We start from the raw sequence: 17,911 nt of genomic DNA, 5'->3' as shown, positions 1-17,911 counted from the left end.
TGGGATTTTTCCATTTGGAGTAATGAAAACTTTCTAAAACTCACTGCGGTGATGGCAGCATAGTTTTGTCATGAAACTTAGAGTCAAAGTGTAGATGTTGTTTGGATTATTCAAGTCCATGTAACAGTGAACCCCATGGTAGGTGATAGAATGTGGAAAACAGTATAAATATAGTAATATTCCCTCATAAACTATATAAAATATATAATACTAATATAAATTGCTAGTAATAGTATGACTGTGGGAAAAATATACCAAATGTTTTCTACGGACTATAGTTAGCAGGACTAATATGATTATGCTCTTTCATCATTTAACAAATGTTCCAGAACAATGCAAGACATTGCTGGTGGGGTGGTATAAGGGAATCGTATATGGTATGCATGATTGGCTTGTGAACTCACAAGTTTTCTAATAAAAAATTTAAAAGTGACATTTTACACTGTCATGTGTGTCTACTATCCAGACAATGCACAAAATCTGAACTGGCAAACACCAGACATAGAGCAAGCTCTGAGAGACAGCATCAAGCAGTCTCTGAGCAAGAGAAATACACTTCCAAGTACAGCTGTCATAGTACTAGAAGCTGCCCAAGAAGCCTGCCTTTCCACATGGCCCATGTTCACCCTAGCTGTGCATTTCAGTGTTTTCTGTTGACCAAATAAGGCATTGGCTTATTTACTGATCCACAAGGTTTTATCAGGAAGGCTCATACAAAATCAGCTAACATAAAACTGAACCAGGGATGGAAAATAGGAGATTGATACCTGTTGCTCTTCAACCACTGGCATATAACATGGCTAATGACCCAAAGACATCCATCTTATATAGCAAATGGGTACACTGTCACCAATGTATAAATGATTCTTGACCCAGGTTTAATTTAATAAAAATAAGATTCTGATACAGCACCCCAGTGACCTCACATTTATAATAAAATCAAACCTGCATGGCTCTATCCAAGTCTGTCTGAAGTATTATTGTTTGACAAGAGCTCAGCTTGCAAATAGGGCTTATAAAAATCAAAACACGATTGGCATGTAAGTGGAGCCAAATATATTCTTCTTGTGGAGGGAAATACAGGGGAAGCCAAAGCTTTTGCTATACAACATGGAGTCTAAAATTCATGAAGCTCTGGAATAAGCATTTACAAAACCTCCAGAGATGCCACGATAAAGGTGCCCATTGGTATGACCCATGACAAAATTCTATCTCCTTTTTGGATTGCTCCTTGAGAGGGCTTGCTTTCCTCCTAGTGACCATCATCTGCCTCAGATGATATCACCTCAATCCTCAACCTTGCCACTGAAGAGAACATTTCAGGTTGAGTCTGCCACAGGAGCTGGAGTAAAGTACCTATAATATTTGTATACCTGAGACTCAGAATTGGAATTATACCGTGCTGAGATTACTGATTGCAATTGCACCAAGTCTGCAAGTCTTCAAATCTATAAGCCACCCCTTCCACAATTATTGGCTTGCAAACTCCTACTGGTTATTTTAGCCATGTCTATATAACTGTTCATTTAATGACTCATGTCTACCCACAGAACCCATCCTGGAATTCATATCCACTTATCTAACTTTCATATCTCCTATGATTCAAGGTCTCATTGGCTAACTATCATCAATTAGTCACTTAACCAGAACTATTCTCCATATAACCCTTCAAGAGTGTTTTAGGATGCATCTACCTAAATGTTCAATGCTTACTTTTCCCTCTTTTGCATGGGGTACACTGTTTGCATAACCATGACCCTGAATCTTCACATAACAATATAGCTACCCAGGCCAAGTGGGCCAGCCTCCTGGCCCTGACATTTATACTGGGAGTCCTCACTGGGGTTGCAAAAACTACTCCGGAAGCCACATTTCTACAAAACAGATAACCCCCAGGTCAATCAACAGTTGTCAGCCACAACAGCCCAGCAGGTGCAACTGGTGAAGAGGCCCTGGGACTCTTGGAAACAGCATAGTTCCTTTGCTCAGTTGGTCTTTGACAATAACTAACTTTGGATTATCTGATACCTAAGGATAAAGCAGTCTGCTATGATTTCAATGTAAGGAAAGTCTAATAGAATTTTCAAAAGATGCAACAAGAGATGCACACTATTAATATCTGCAATGACTTTAATATAATGTACAGTTTCTCCCCCAATACCTCACTATCTTCCAGTCCATCGTGACTTTTGTTCATGCTAAACTCCACTATCTGGAGAGAATATCTCCACCAGACATTCCAATTACTCACCACAGGATTAGTTTTAATCATGATAATGGTGCTGTTATTTATGCAGGTCATTTTAACTGTAATTAACTGCTTAAATATGCCCTTAAATATCTCAACTAACTGCTTAGGCCAGACATCTTGAAAAATGATGTCAAGGCACAACAGGGAGAATATAAGGGTATAAAATAAATTATATATGATGCCTTCTCATCCTACCTGGCTTAGTTATAAGTTTCCTATTTTGAGCAAACATTCCACTTAGCTCTGACCTGGGCATAATTGCAACTAGCAGGGTTGTTCCTCCATTTAATTTGGATGATAAACCTTCAGCTTCTCCAAAAGACCCTTGCTCTTTCAGTCCTTTCTGTTGCAGAGTGTAAAGTTGCCATAATCCAGGATCTGTTGTAAAATGCTCCTCCTCCTCTCTGGGTCACAATAAAGATGAGGGCATGGAATGAATACTTTTTCTCTCCTCCCCTCCACTAACCCTTGCAGGACCCTAGGTTAAATAAGATACACACCCCTCCACCATGATTCTTGCATCTCCCCACTAAGCCCTTTGATCTAATAAAGCTGTTGTTTCTTCATTCTCAGCTGACTGGCTGTTTGTGTGTCATCACCCAAACAATTTCCACCTAACACCTAAAACAAACACTTCAACCCATTTTGTGGGGTCAATATTATCCTGATAGCAAAACTGAAAAAAGAGAAGTACAACAAAGAAAATGAAAGAAAAATATCCACCATGAATGTAAACATTAGAGTTCTCACAACAAAATATTAGCAGATACAAAATATGTATAACTATCTATATCTATACCTATATACCCTACAAACATGGTAATTCCAGATTCAATGTTGTAGCCTGATGGAGTATAAAGAGCTCTAATTGTTGTTCATGGGGTTCTAACAGTTTGTTCATGGACTTGCCAAAGCCTATAGATTTTACACCACAAAGCATAAACCGTAATGTAATTAAATTATAAATTTGGTTAGTAGCAACCAAAAATGTTGGTTCATCAATTGCAGCAAATATACCACACTAATTTAAGATGCTAATAATAAGGAAAATGATGTGTGTGTATGTGTATTTATATGGGCACTCTATACTTTCAGTGTAATTTTTCTGTAAATCTAAACTTCTTTAAAAATAAAGTTTATTATTATATAATGAAGTTAACTTCCATTACCTAAAGGCAAAATTTCAAAACTTTCCCAGTATAATGTAGATGAGTGGATCTAAAGGCCTAGATATATTGGAATGCTAGGGTGAAATTATCATGTAGACCTACTCAATCACCCCAGGAATATCCAGAACACACATCTTTCACCAGGACAGTGGGGAAGATATTGTGAGAACAGGACTATCATTCCTGAAAGAGTTCTGTGATTGCTTTTCTCTCTAGGTCCTTTTATTGTGGGAACTGCTGGCAAAGCACCAAAAGGGATGAATGAATCATAGATTGGAAGGAATCATATGGCAGCACTTAATTGCTAAAGACAATTATGGGCAGTCAAGTTAAAGTACTCATCACATCCTATGGCAATGGATGTTGAACATAAGATATTTAGACATGGAATAGATGGATAAAATACTGAGTTCTCATGTATCCATGTAAGAAACTTCTAGGTCAGATGAACAAAAATCTAACTTGAATAAAAAAGAAAACAGTGTGTCATGGCCCCTCAATCAGTTCCCAGATGAGATATTTTACAAACCACAAACCCTGGCCTTTCACCAGGGTGACTGTGCAATGGGGAAAATGAAATGATCAGAAACTTGGGATAGTTATTAGACATTGGATGTAAGCAGCATTAATTTTAGAAGACCCAAAATGTCACCACATTGGTCAACCAGTCAGAATAAGGGATTAGGATGTCAGGTGATCAATGAAGTGGTCTGTCTGGTCCCCAAATTCATTTTATGGTTATTTCCTCATATCTAGAATGCATAACTGAGATATACATACTCTGCAATGGGACAAACCCACATTGGTACCCTACCTTCATAGAAAAGACCAAGTGGAATTCATAAGATCTGAACCTAACTAACAAAATAGTAAATCAGGAGAAAAGTACATTGCAACTGACCATGGTCAGTGGTTTACATTATGGATTTTGTTTTACACTGTACATTTTCATAGGTTTTGACAAAATGCATAATGGTCTGTATCCATCATTGTAAAACCATGCAGAACAATTCCAATGCCCTAAAAAGTGCCCTATATTACACCTATTTTTCCCTCCCCACCTTGGAACCTCTTTGTTTATCAATTGCAACAAAGGTACCATACTCATTTAAGACGTTTTAATCAGAGAAAGTGTTAGAGGCCGAGAGGGGGGCTTTATGGGATTCTCCTGTATTTTCCATATGACTTTTCTGTAAGCTAATCTTCCTGGAAAATAAGTGAAAAAAAGACAAGGAACATACAGAAGAAATTGTCATATACTTAAAAGATAACAGATTTTATGGTGATGGAAGGTATACTATAAAATATTTTTATTTATTATCTTGTATTTGAGCTGAGGATTTTGATTGCAGAAAGGTTGCAACAGTGGCAGGGGAGGACCACTGCTGTGGGGTGTTGGTGGTGGGGGGTATGTGTAGGGAAGAGTTTACCTGGGATATGCTTCTATGGAATAGGAATGTGTTCATGTGGTCATGGGGTGTTGTCTCAGTGGGTGAAGACTCACACAATAACCCAAAGAATAGGGAGTTCTCATCCTGGGGAGTCTTGTTATATTCTGTAATACTGTCGCACAGCATGGGCTGTGCCTAGTGAGGGAGGACAATTATTCCAGTCCCTTGACACTGATAGCTGTACTTAAGATCCTTGTTCTTGTGAAACTGAAACTTAGCCTAATAGTATATATTGCCTAATAGTTACCTCCTGCTAGCATCCTTGTTGCTGAAGCCTGGCTTCTCTCTAAGACAAACACAGCATACATTTTCACTGGAATGGGATATGAGTCCTGGGGATTAGCCTCCCTGACACTGAGAGATTATTATCAAGTACCAGCTTGCAATGCATTTGGAAAAAGACCTTGATCAAAAGGGGGAAATATTAAAAACAAATGAGTTGTGATGGCTAAGAGATTTCAAAGTGAGTTAGTAGGTCATTCCAGAGGTTACACTATGCACATCTCAGAATGATCTCACTGATTGTCACAGTAAACTGTGCCTCAAGCAGGGGAGTTTGTGAGAGCTCTAGAGAAATCTAGACAATACAGGCAGGGTAGACAATTCCAGGAAATTGGCATCCTGTAAGTAAGGCTTACCTTTGAATATATGATAACCTAGCTCCCCAATGTATCAGAGATCGTTTTATTTATAATTTTCCTATACATGGTTCTTCTACCCTTTTATTTGAACCCATAATTAGCACTAGACATATTAACCAAATGTCCCAGAGACTTAAATCTCAATAGGAGAAAAAGTGGGCATCACTATCCCAAAATGCTCAAGACAGGAATCAACAAACATAAGGGGGAAGCGACTATTGACTAAAGTAGACATTATTATTACAGTAAATGGAAGAACTGGTGACATTGGTATACAGTGGCCACCAGAGATTCTGAAGGGAAGGAGAGGGAAGAATAAGTGGAATATGGAGCATTTGGGTACTTTCTGCATGATATTGCAATGATGGATACATGCTATTATACATTTTGTCAAAACCTATAAAATTATGTGGTGCAAATTGTAAACCGTAATGTAAAATATAGACCGTGGTGAGTAGTAATTCTTCAAAATGTATTAGTCAGTTGTAACTAATGTATCACAATAATGAAAGATGGCATTAATTGGGGAAGTATGGGAGTGGGAAGAGTGGAGTATAGGAGTCCTATACTTTCGATATAAAATTTCTATAATACACAGCTTCTTTTAAAATAAATTTTGTACAGTTTCTACAAAAAAGTAACAACCTTCTTGGGGGATTTTTATATATTAATGCTACTTGCATGAACTTGAAGGATGTAGAGGTGGCAATTCCCACCATATCCCCATTCAATTCCCCTATTTGACCCATACAGAAAACAGATGGATCTTAGAAGGTGACAGTGGCATCAGCAGAAATTGCAGCCCCCAAAATAATGCCATTTTTTGAAATGACCAGAGTAGGTTTCTGGTTGCTTACATTGGACTAATTCCATCATGAAAGGCAGCATTTGGTTATACTGGAATAGATATGTACTCGGGTACAGATTTGCTTCCCTTGCCTGCAATGCTTCTGCCAAAAGTTATCTTTGGACTTATAGGATGCCTTAGTCACTGTCATGCTATTCTATACACATTGCTTCTGGTCAAAGAATCCACTTCACAGAAAATACAGTCAGTAACATTATAATGCTCTACTTCATCCTTAAACAGCTGGATTGGTAGAAAGATGAATGGATTTTCAAAGACCTATTATACTGCCAACTAGGTGTCATACTTTGCAAGGCTAGGGAAGTATTCTTCAGAGAGTGGATAAACGCTAAGTGAGCATCCTCTCTATGGAACCATTTCTCAAATACCCAGGATCATGGGGTCCAGACATCAAAGGGTGGAAATGTGAGTGGCAATACCTAGTGGCTCACGAGAAAACATTTTGCTTCCTGTTCCCATGACTTTAACCTCTGCAACTCTACATATCAAAGTTCCAAAAGAAGGTGTGCTTACACCAAAAGAGAAAACAATGATTCCCTTGAACTGTAAGTTAATACAGCTACCTGGTTTACTCAGGCCTCTAAATTACTATAGAAATTACTCTACATAATGTAGTGACTGGAATGACTGATCCTGACTATCAAGAGAAACAGGACAGTTATTACACAATTGAGATAAAGAAAGAATTTCTTATTAATGTCATAAAATGGGATTAAGGTCAATGGGAAACAACTTCTGATGGTTAAGTTAATGTGTCAACTTGGCCAGGTAATAGTGCACAGGTGTATGATCAACATGTACTGTGCTACTTGTAATACAAGGACATTTCACAGACTTTAATCATCAGTGAGTTCTTTGCATACATAGCTGGTTACATCTACAATTAACTGGGAAGAGAGATACATCAGCAATGAGTAACGCCATATCCAACTGGTGTAAGTCCTAAAATGGACAAGTGATTTCTACATTTGGAGAGAGAATTCCTATCTCTATTTCAGACAGTCACCATTCCCTGGGGAACCTTCATCAAGAATCTTCATCAGAGTACTTGGCTTGAAGTCTGCCCTATGAAATTTGGACTTGTGTATCCTCATGTCATGTAAGACAATTTAAGAAAATCTCATTCTATTGACAGGTATCCCTGTTAATTTTGTTTCCCTAAAGAATAGTTTGGTAGAGAATCTTAAAAATGAGGTTCCTTAATTCATCCTGGGATTTTTGCAGTTAACTCTCTACTCCGATTAGATTCATGGGCACTAATGACTTCGTTTTCAATAATAAAGAGATGACTGACAGTCTGTGGCATGAAATGATAATAGAGACATACAAACTAAAACCACTGGTAAGACTACCTTCATGCTTATAAAAGGTAAGCCCCTGGTAAGTGTTTTTAACATCTTAATGGAATTGTATGGAGTTAAAATTACAGTGGTGTTGGCTGACTAAATATGCTGGATAGTTGTTTTTTTTTTTAAGCGATGAGCTGAAAGCTTCAAATTTGCAAGTTAAATGCCACATGAATGGGTGAAAATTTCTCTGTGGGCCCTGAGAGAAAATCTTGTTTCATGAAGCTGCAGACTTCAGATCTCTGAAATCCAGACTCAGAGTCTCATTGTATGAGTAGCAGAGTTACAACGGAACTGGAAATCTCTAACCTTACAGGGTGTCTGCTCTTAAAGTAAGGGTATTGTTTGGAAAAGAGTGGAATCATGATGACTGGGATAGAGATATATGGGTTGGTGATATTTAAGCCCTAAATTCTGCTGAAAATTTGCCAGATAATCCTATAATGCTCTATTATGAGGAGTAAGCCATAAGACCTCCTCCACATCATGAGAAAAGGGCCACCCAACATTAAGCCTGCCCTGATTAGAAAACTACTGAGTATCCAATCTGCTCCAAGGCATTTGCCATCTAATCCCCACTTGAAGAGATTAATTTTGTCTCATGAAATAAAACTGCAAAGAAATCACCTTAGGGATTTGGTTTGTAAGACACTACTTTTTTTTTTTTTTCCTGAGCAAGGACTCTATTTAATTCCCCAAGGTGAACTACACCAATTATATCTCTTGAATACAGCCAGGTCTGCAGCTCTGGGCCACATATCTCTTTTATTTATTAATTTATTTTTTTGCACTTGGTGAAAACATTTTGGAGCACCGCTGCACCACATGGATAATGGTTTACATTGTTGTTTATACTCTCCCCCTGTCCACTCAGTGGGCTATGGCAGGCCATACAATGTCCAGCATCTGTCCCTGCAGTACTACCCAGGACAACTCCAAGTCCAGCTTCTCCAGACCTATTACTAAAGTTACAAGCTCCCAAAGGTAAAGTACAAAGTATGATCCATGAAGAAGGGCACTGTAGTTCAAAAGAACTGTATAAGTTTTCCAATACATATATATATATAAACAGAAATCAGGGGGATAAGTGTAGGAATGGATATTAAGGATGTGGGATAATTGTGGAAGGAATATAAAGATGTATCAGACTGAATTTTTTAATATGGGTACCCTAAGTAGAGATTCTGAATTTAACGTAGCATGAAGTTGTTCAGATGGCTGCCTGAAACTGGGATCACAAAGTGGCCAACAATGTCTGAGGTCAAGATGACAGAATTGACCTGGTATACTGTAGATGAGGGGAGTCAAAGCTTAGAGAGATTGGAACATTAGGGTGGGTTTACCCCTAAAACTTGCCCACCCACACCAGGACTGTACAGAGGACACCCTTTTCACCAGGACTGTGAGTGTAAATAGATGGGACTAACTCAAACTTCCTTGAAGAGCTCTGTGGTTGCTCTTCCCTGTGGGTCAGATTTTACTGTGGTAACTGCAGTCACAGAACTAGGGTCCATAAACACTATGGGCAGGATCAGATCCAAGACAAAGAGAAGTCAAGTGGCAGACTTAGATGCCAAAGACAAGGTGGGAGTGGCTACAACAATGTAAAGCAGACCCAAAACAGTGATCAAATAGTCTGTCATCCTGTCATTGGCTAATAGATATGGGGTGCCTAGAAATAAAATAGATGTCCAGACTACTAAATTTCTACTTGATCTGTATAAGCAGAAGAGTTCTATGTTGAGTGAACCAAAGTCTAACTTGAATTACAGAAACAGAGAGCCAAGACCCCTTAATCAGTTCATGGACTTGAGACACCTTACAGACCCAGAGACCTTTGAATAAGGGAAAGACTGGGTCCCCTCCCAAAGGAACATTATAAAAAATGTGTATGTAAATCTTTATTCCAGCCATAGCCAAAAGGATCTACAGCATTTTACTAGGGTAACTGAGCATTGGGGAAAAGGAAATAAATAGACATTTAGGGATGATTAGACACTGGCTCAGAGTGACATTATTTCTAGTAGACCCAAATTTTCATGGTGATCCACAGGTTAGAGTAGGGGCTTATGGAGATGGGGTGGTTGATGGAGTTTTGCCTCTACATAGAAAAGTATTAATCAAAAAGTAACCAGAGTTCTGGGCAGATATTTCAGAGATCACTGCCACCATCAAGGATGATTTTGTTTGAGAAATGCTTTTTCTTAGGTTGCCATTAGTAAGGACGACAGGAAACAATTTGCTTTCAGCTGACAAGGCTAGAAGTATATGTTCAATGTCCTATTCAACAACATATCAACATTCCAGCCCTATGTCGTAATATTGTCTGCAGTGGCCTTGATCATCTCTTCCTTCCACATGACATCATACTAGTTCTTTACATTGATGATATTACCCTGAATGGATTTAATGAGCAAGAAGTCCCAACTGCTCTAGACTTACTGGTAAGACATTCGTATGAGAGAAGATGGGAGATAAATCCAACAAAAATGCAGGGACTTTCCACCTAGTAAAATGTCTTGGTTTTCAGTGGTCTGGGGCAGTTTGAGATATTCCTTCCAAAGCGAAGGATAAACTGTGGTATCTGCTTTCTTCTAAAATAAAATAAATTAAAGAAACCAGCACAATGCTTAGTTGACCTCTTTGGATTTTGGAGACAACATTTTCCACATTTGGATGTGCTACTCTGGCCCATTGACCAAGTGGCCAGAAATGCTGCTAGTTTAAAGTGGGGACCAGAACAAGAGGAGATTATGACAGGTCCCGGCTGCTGTGCAAGCTGCACTGTCACTTGAACCATATGACCCAAGAGATTCAATGGTGCTGGAAGTATCACTCACAAATAGAGAGATATCTGGAAACTTTGGCAGGCCCCTATAGGAGAATCACAATGCAGACCCTTAGGAATTTGGAGCAAAGCCTTTCCATCCTCTGCAGATACTACTCTCCTTTTGAGAAACAGTTTTTGGCCTGCTACTGGGTCTTAGCAGAGATAGAATGGTTAGTCATAGATCACCAAATTAACTGACATGCCTCTCATAAGATGGGTATTATCTGACTCACCAAACCAGAAAGTCGGCTGTTCACAGCTTTGCTTGATCATAAAGTGGATATTGTATATAGGATATATGGCTCTGGTGGGTCCTGAGGGCACAAATGGTTTATATGAGGAAGTGCCCCAAATGCACACTCCTGCCACATTTCCTTCTCTGTCCCAGCTGAAAATTATGGCCTCTTGGTGAGTTCCTTATCATCAGTAAACTGAGGAAGAGAAAACTCAGGTATTGTTTACAGATGGTTCTGCACAATATGGAATTACCATCCAAAAGTAAAGAGCTACAGAATTGCAGCCTAATGCTGGGAAGTCCCTGAAGGACAGCGGTGATGGCAGAGCCTCTCAGTTTATAGAACTTTGAGCAATTCATCTGGTTGTTCATTTTGCTTGAAAGGAAAAATGGTCAGAGGTGCATTTGTACACTGATTTATGGGCTTTCACCAATGGTTTGGCTGGATGATCAGGATCTTGGAAGGAACATGACTGGAAAATTGGGGACAAAGAGGTCCAGGGAAGAGGTATGTAGATAAACATTTCTGAGTGGGCAGCAACATGAAAATATTTGTGCCTTCTGAACGTTAACCAGAGTGACATCAGCAGAGGAAGCTTTTCATAATCAAATGGATAAGATGACCCACCTGTAGATAACAGCCACCCTCTTTCCCCAGATGTTCTTTCCTTATTCAATGGACTCATGAACAAAGTGGACATGGTAGTAGAAATGGAGGTTATGTATGGGCTCAGCAACATGCACTTCCCCTCACCAGGGCTGACCTGGCTACAGCCATTGCTGAGGACCCAATTTGCCAGCAGCAGAGACATGCACTCAGTCCCTGGAGTGGCACCATTCCCTGAGGTGACCAGGCTGCTACCTGGTGGCAGGTTGATTATGATGGACACCTACCATCATGGAAGTGGCAGTGATTTGTTTTAACTGGAATAGACACATACTATGAGTAACTTTTGCCTTACTTGCACACAATGCTTCTACCAAAACTACCAGCTATGGATGGAAAAATATCTTATCCAGCACCGTGACATTCCATACAGCATTGTTTCTGATTAAGGAACATACTTCACAACAAATGATGTGCAAGAACAGGCATATACTCATGGAAATCATTTGTCTTACCAAGTGCCCCATTATCTTCAAATAGCTGAATTGAAAGAACCATGGAATGGCCTTTTGAAGACTTAATTATGGTGCCAACGAGGTGGCAATACTTTGCAGGGCTGGGGCAATGTTCTCCATGAGGCTCTGCATGCTCTAAATCAGCATTGACTCCATGGTGCTATTTCTCCCATAGCCAGGATTCAATGGATGGAAATGGGAGTGGTACCTTTCACTATTACTGCTGGTGATTCACTAGAAGATTTATGCTACTTGTGCCTGGAGGCTTAAGCTCTTCTGGTCTACAGTTATTCATTCCAAAAGAATGAGTGCTTCCACCAGGGAAAACAAGAATTGATTTTAACTGGAAAGTAAGACTGCTACCTGTCAACTTTGGGCTCCCCATGCCTCTGAATCAACAGGAAAGAAAGGAGTTACTGTACTGGCTGGGGTGATTCATCTGGCCTATCAAGGGGATATAGGACTGCAAGTACCCTTGGAGGTAAAGCAGAAGGTCCCCTAGGGTATCTAAGTACTTAGCACTAGCATGGTTTTTTATGAAAAACAGTGGAAAACTATGAAATATAATCAAGGTAGTACTAATAATGGCTCAGAAAAATCAGGAATGGAAGTTTGGATTTTCCCACCAGGCAAAAAACCACGGTATTCTGAGGTGCTTGCTGATGGTAAAGGGAACATGGAATGGGTAGTGGAAGAAGGTAGTTGTAAATATGAACTTTGAACATAGGACCAGTTACAGATAAAAGATTGTAATAGTCATGAATGTTTCTTCCTTGTTTTGTTTTGAATATGTTTGTATTTGTATATAAAATGAATATCTTGCTCTCTCCCCTATCTTTCCCCTTACCATATAAGTTGTTTTAGTTTTATGTCATTGTATTTAAAGATGCCAATTTTATGAGTGAGTTTCACCAAAGAACTTACACAGTATTCTGGGGGTGGGGCAGAGGGGGTTAGTGTGTTTCTGTTTGTATGCAGGGCAATTGAGTATTGTTAGGAGGAAAAGAATATATCACTGTTATTTTTATTTAGGGGTTGAAAATGTTTTGGAATTTTATGTACGGTGGCCAAGTTGACAAGTGATGTGTCAACTTGGACTGTTAATGGTGCCCAGTTAGTTGTTCAAGCAAGCACTGGGCTCATTATAATATTAATACAAGACAGTCCATGGACTTTAATGATCAGTGAGTTGATTGCATAGATGGCTGGTTACATCTACAATCAAATGAGGAGATTGCTGTCAGCAAAGGCTGATGTCTTATCCAATCAGATGAAGGCCTTAATAGGAGAAGCCAGTTCAGTTCTCAGAGATAGAATTGCCATCTCTACTTCAGACAATCAGCATCTCCTGGGGAACTCATCCAGGACCTTCATCAGAGTCTCTGAACTTGCAGCCTGCCCGTGGTTGCCTGAGACAATTTTATAAAAATTATACTATTTACAGGCATTTCCTGTTGGTTTTGTTTCCCTAGAGATTCCTGACTAATACCCCACACAACATAGGTAGGACTACTAATGTACCAGACCCTATAGCAATGATGGTTTGTGTTGTCCCATGAAGCTAATAACCAGGATTTGAGGAGGTGCTTGCTGAGCATAAGACAAATATGGAATCAGTAGTGGGAGAAAGTAATTATATATACAAGCCATGTCCACATGAACAGTAGCAGAAAAAAGGGACTAATATGGCTATGCAACTTCTTACTTTAAAAAAAAATGTTTTGAGGGTTTGCATATGTACATAAATTCAAATTTTGTTATTTTCTTCCCAAACTGATTTAGATTTTGAAGACTGCCAAGGCAATATATGAGAAATATATTTGTGTTTTCCAATGGGAATTTATTAACTTATAAGCCTACTCTTCTGAGGTCCTGCAAATGTCCAAATCTGGGCATCAGTCTTCTCTGGCTCTCATTGCTTCAATTATTGCAGCTTGTTTTTTCAGCCTCTGCTCTCTTCCTCTACAGCCCCTCTGTCTGTATTCATCAATTTTTTATATTACACAAATTTATTAAGTTATTATCATTCATTACAAATTGTATGAACAGATGAAGAAAACTGTCATCCACTCTCTATGCCTGTGTAAAGAAACTTAAAAGGTTTAAATTTGGATAAAACTTTTCTCTTCTGTGACAAATACATTAACAAGATTTCTCCCATTTATATCACAAATATGTTTGGGTGTTCAGATCCATTCACGCACACTAAATATCACCAGATATTGAGATAAGCTCCAAGGCTTTTAAAACACAGAAGGGAAATCTAAGGTTCCAACATAAATTTAATGACAAATCATTTTAACCATGTCATGAAACAGAAAATGTAAATCCCATGCAGTTACATGATTACTTCAGATATTCTTCATTAAGTAATGCATAAACTAAATCATGATTGCCTTGGACAGTTTCTGTTCTTCTATAAAATAGCAATTGCACATAACTGACATTTACTCAGGGAAATTTAATAAACGTCAAGGCACTGAGTTACGTAGTAACAGAATGAAGCAGCCATCGACGTTGTGCAATCACAATATGAACAGAAGACTAGCTCTTGGCAATAGTACTGAACTATACTCTTATCAGGTAGAGATGTATTAAAAGCAGCTCCACAATGAGAGATAATCCCTGGCTATATAGACAGATAGATATAAGTAAAGTTAAAGACCCCATTGTTACAAATGTGTAATTAAGGTAAATAATAGGATGTTAACAAATGCTTGGTTAATTTCTCAAAGGAGAAAGCACAGGAAAAGGAAAATAGCTGTTTAACACCCAGCTCAAATTGCACAGTCTTCTATCTATATATACAACTATGTGAAATAAAAGTAAGGATGTATATAGCCATGATTTTGAACAGCTATATTCAGCTTGCCCCTTTTATACTATCATTTTGTTTCTGAATCAAGTATATTAAATTAAAGCCAACCAACTACATATATGGAAAACAACATATATAAGTATTTACACATGTATATATAGATACTTTCTTGTTATAAAAGATGAAGAAAAATAAAATAAAAAGCCAACTCCTTTCCTTTCTCCACCACATTGATATGCTCTTCCCATTTTGTTGTCCTTCAGTCTTTAAAGTGCTACACTGAGTTACTGAGAGAGTAAGAGTTCAATAACACCTAGTTGCCTTCATGAGGCTCAGGTTGGAAAATGTAGCTTCACAGAAAAAAATACTTCCATTTAAATACACACAGAGAGCATTGCTGGACATCTCGAGCAGATTTTCAGAGATGGAGAAGAAAGCAAAAGTGTTCAGTAGTACTCTTTAAAAGAGTCACACATCTACCATCATCTTTTGGTGGATAGCTAGGTCACCTACAACAGCACAGAATTCTTCAAAAGATATTCTTCCATCTCCATCCTTTTTTTTTTTTTTTTGCATTTATTGTGTTTTTTTCTACACTTTGCTTTACTGTGTATCTTTCAGTTTGTTCCCCACCATCACCTTCAGCATGTGGAAGAGTTCTCAATTGGAAGTATAACCATCTTTATCCATGTCATAGATATGGAATGCAAACCTCAATTTCTGTTCTTTGTCTCCTTTGATACTGAACTGAGAGGCTCCCTCAATGAATTCTTTTTTTCTTCCTCTTTATTTTCTTTTAAATGTTACATTCAAAAAATACGAGGTCCCAATATACCCCCCACCCCACCCACCACACCCCTCCCACATGAAAAACCTCTTTCATCATCGTGACACATCCTCTGCATCTGGCGAAGACATTCTGGAGCACTGCTGCACCACATGCAGAGTGAGCCACTCAATGAATTCTTTAAAGTCTACTTCTCCATTCCCATCCGTGTGGAATATATCTATTACTCGCTGTGCTAAACGATTCTGTTGTAACTCTGGCAGAGACATGAACTCTTCTACATGCAAAGAACCAGAATTGTCCAATTCGATGTCCTTAAATCTCTTTCCTAACCTTTTAGCTTCATCAGCATCAAAGTATGAGCACATTTCCAAAGGCTACTTGCCTCATTTCCCATTTTGCTCAGCAGGTCCTGCGGCTCACTCTGTTGGAGAAGAGTGTGGGCGCTCAGACAGGCTGGAGCAGCAAGCCAGGGGTCAACTGCGCTGGCATGGGGCGGCTGCTGCCCTCAGGCCCCCTCGGGGGAGGGTGGGTGCAGGTGGGCGAAGGGAGGCTGCGCTGTGGGGCCTGGGCCGGTGGGGTGACTGGGCAAGCAAGGGAGAGGGTGGGGATGGGGGGAAGCAGAGAAAAGAAAAGAAATTAGAGTGCAGATTCAAAGACAGGGGTGGAGGAGAGAAAAGGGGGGAAAAGACAAGGAGGGGAAGAGCAGGAGAGGGGGCCAGGCGGCTGGGGGTTGTAGCTTCGCGCTAGCGCCAGAGAGGTGACAACTGACTGCAGTGGCTCCTGCTGACCAACCTCAGGGCACGAAAAAGCTGTGTTCATCCATTTTTTTTCTTTATTTTTTTTTAATGTTACATTCAAAAAGTATAAGATGTTCCCATATACCCACACCCCACTCACACCACTCCTCCCAAATCAACAACTTTGTTCATCATCATGGGACATTCGTTGCATTTGGTGACTACATTTTGGAGCGCTGCTGCACCACATGGATAATGGTTTACATTGTAGTTTGCACTCTCCACAAGTCCACCCAGTGGGCCATGGAAGAACACACAATGTCCAGCATCTATCCCTGCAGCACCACTCAGGACAAATCCAAGTCCCGAAAATGCCCCCACATCATATCTCTTCTTCCCTCTCCCTACCCTCAGCAGCTATCATGGACATTTTCACACATCAAAGCTACAATATCTTCCATTACTAATCACAATAGTTCCATAGTAGAATATTAGTTAATTCACTCTAATCCATACTCTATTCCTCCATCCTGTGGACCCTGGCATGGTTATGTCCACTCTACCTCTATGTTGATAGGGGACTTAGATTCCACATGGATGATGGATGCAATTCTCCTAATCACAGTTGTAGGCTCTCTTGGCTCCTGGTGTGGTTGTTGACCTTCTTCACCTCCTGTTCACTAGCCAGGGTAAGTCCAAAAAACCAGAGGGTAGGAATTGCAAGTCTGCTAGGGCTCAGGGCCTGGCTGTGATATGGACAGTCCAGAGATTCAGTTCTCCTGTGTATACACCAACCACAGCGCTAACTACAGGTCCAGTAAAAGTGATAGAAGAGGCAATTGTAGAAAGATTACATCCATTTTTAAAGAAGACCAACCCTAAGTCACATCTTACTGAAATAATTAAAACAAATTATCCCATTTATAACAGGTTCACACCAACAGGGTGGACCGGTTTCAAGAAAATTATTTTTTGTGGCACATATGCAAAGTGCATTTATCCCACCACAATATTAAGTAAAAAATCTCATCAAATTTGATTATAGACAACACCTATAATCAAGTGAAATGCCCCTACAGCTGTGGATTTTGAAACTGAGAAGAAATTATATATGCTTCCAAAATACAAAGAGGGACCGTCAAAGTATATAGTTCCATTTACCATAGGGAGAAATTTTAAGGAACATAGGATTCCTGTATACAAAACAGTTTTGAAAACTGGCAAAACACACTCCACTAGATTTTAGGGTCTGAGAATCATCTATAGAACCATTCTTCTTCTTGGGGATTGATGGAGCGGTAGCCCTTCTTTCTCCAAGAACTTTTCCAGTGGCCACATTCTGGGATCCACCCTTAAAAGCAACAGAGATGCAGCCAAACTCTAGGCCTCACCCTCTGAGAACACAGAGTTGATGGCCAGACTCTTCCAATCTCTGGAGCACAGACTCAACCTCCCCAGAACAGTGAGAGTAGTGGCCTTACTCTTCCCAGTCCTAGGGAATGTGCTCCATCCTTTCTGAAGATTGGGTTGGTAGCACTAGCCCTGAAGAATTGGGTGGAAGGCCTAACTTTTCAAGTGCAGGTCATTCTCCTCCTTCTGCTCATATGGATGGGTATACTTTCCTGGCCTGAGATGTCTTCAGTCCAGACCTCA

The 17,911-nt window shown here is 39.6% G+C and overlaps 1 pseudogene; it reads right to left on the bottom strand.

The window, feature by feature from the left end:
• Window positions 1-15,199: 15,199 nt before the first annotated feature.
• On the bottom strand, window positions 15,200-15,915 carry LOC139438333 (calcineurin subunit B type 1-like; annotated as a pseudogene).
• Between the last annotated feature and the right edge of the window lie 1,996 nt (window positions 15,916-17,911).

Source organism: Dasypus novemcinctus, chromosome Y (assembly GCF_030445035.2).
Source record: "Dasypus novemcinctus isolate mDasNov1 chromosome Y, mDasNov1.1.hap2, whole genome shotgun sequence".
Lineage (NCBI taxonomy): Eukaryota > Metazoa > Chordata > Mammalia > Cingulata > Dasypodidae > Dasypus > Dasypus novemcinctus.
Note: the sequence above shows the minus strand (reverse complement) of the source record. Positions and strands in the feature narration are given on the sequence as shown.